Source organism: Manacus vitellinus, unplaced genomic scaffold (genome assembly GCF_001715985.3).
Source record: "Manacus vitellinus isolate BGI_N305 unplaced genomic scaffold, ASM171598v3 ctg7180002438250_pilon, whole genome shotgun sequence".
NCBI classification, from domain to species: Eukaryota; Metazoa; Chordata; class Aves; order Passeriformes; family Pipridae; genus Manacus; species Manacus vitellinus.
The window spans coordinates 1-1,554 of record NW_021938756.1 but is presented as its reverse complement, the minus strand read 5'-3'; the positions used below and the strand labels follow the sequence as shown (position 1 = coordinate 1,554).

At 64.2% G+C, this 1,554-nt stretch overlaps 1 non-coding gene across 1 annotated transcript; it reads left to right on the top strand.

Annotated features, from left to right (window-relative positions):
• Positions 1–410: 410 nt before the first annotated feature.
• On the top strand, positions 411–1,547 carry LOC103757691. The gene is made up of 3 exons (XR_001923066.2): positions 411–501; positions 588–684; positions 1,204–1,547. It is a non-coding gene; the product is annotated as an uncharacterized LOC103757691 (transcript).
• Positions 1,548–1,554: the final 7 nt, after the last annotated feature.

The window sequence follows — 1,554 nt, the reverse complement described above, 5'->3', positions numbered from 1 at the left end:
GAGAGCTCCAGCGGCGCAGGCCCTGGGGAGCAGCAGGTCAGTGGGCCCCAAGTGGCAGCATGTGCCCTCTGTCCCCTCTCATCCAGCTTGCCCTGGCACCCCGCTAGCCTTCCTGTAATGGTGGTTTTGTTTGTCCCCCCAGCAGCCAGCAAGGCCCGTCCAAGGGCGGCCGGGCCGCGTGGTCCCGCCGCATGGCCATCGGGGCAGCCTGGGGGAAGGCGAGAGTGTCCTTCTCCAAAATCCGCAGGGGGGGCAGCATAACAAGCAGGCAAACTGACTGAAAGGTGAGGCTGCTCCTGGGATGGGGATGGGGCGGTGATGCTCTTCTGTGCCAAATGGGGTCAGGCGCTCTGGGGATGGTTGGGGTGCAGTGCTCCCACAGTTTGGGGCCCGGGGAGGGGGGGATTAGGGGAGCCACACTGACACCTCTCCTGGCTTCCCCACAGCGGTGTCAGCTTTCGGCAAGAAGTTCACTTCATTCTGGTGAGAGAACGGCACAAGGTGAGTGCAGATGGCACTGGGCACTGCGCCGTGGGCTTTCCCTGCCCTGGCTGTGCCTGACACCCTCCTGCTCCCTCCTGCTGCAGGAGTTTGGGAAGCGAGTGGAGATTGAGTCGTTGCAGTGGAAAAACCTATGAAGAAGCCAATGAATTCAGCACGCAGCGCCAGACTCTGAGTATAACGGTGAGCACCCATGTAGAGGGCTGGAGAAGTTGGCTGCCCTTAAGGATGAATCCTCACACTGAGGACCCCTCCACCATGCCATCCCTGGGGCTCCTGTGGCACTGCTGTTGCCCCAGCACATACTGAGCTCTGCCCTGCCACAGTCCCAGTCACCACTGTGGGAAGGACCTGGTGCATCCCCGTCCCTTCACTCTGGGCCACTCATCTCCATTTTCATGTCTAAGTGCTGGCCCCAAGCCAAGGCATGGGGGCTTGGCCTTGTTCCGCACTCTCGGCAGAGCCATGTGGGCCGATGCCATGCGGATGCTGGTGCAGACCCTGGGTTTGCATGGAAGGTTTGGGTGGCCCAGGCTCTGCTCCGGGAGCCCGTCCAGCGCGGGGGCGGCAGCAGCTGCTCGGCCGGCAGTGCCTCTTGGCTCTCTGGGGCCCATTCGCTCGGGCTGGCACTGCTGCTCAGCAGGGCCCTTCCGCCAGGACGAGGCTGCTCAGACTAATGCCTCTCTCTCTGTCTCTCACAAGCTTTTGAAAGCAGGGCGATCCCTGGATGCTGGACCAAAAAGCGGCCGAGCAGGGGCCCGGCGGACGCCCTGGGGCAGGTGCCCCCCACGCCAGGCGAGCAGCTCCAGCGCGGCACACGGCAAGCCCCGGCAGCCGCCATGAGGGGATGGGCCTGATACAGACCACTGGGTCGGGCCCTGTGGGTTGGCTGCGGCCCTTTCTCAAGATTATACGCAGAGTTGCTCCCTCCGAACCCCAGCTCTGGCCTCTTCATAGGTTTTTCCCCCCCACAAGCCGAGGGCTGGGCGCCATGGGCGCCACTCCTCCTTCCCAACCCCATCCGCCCCGCCGGGGCCGTCCCCGCGCCCCCTG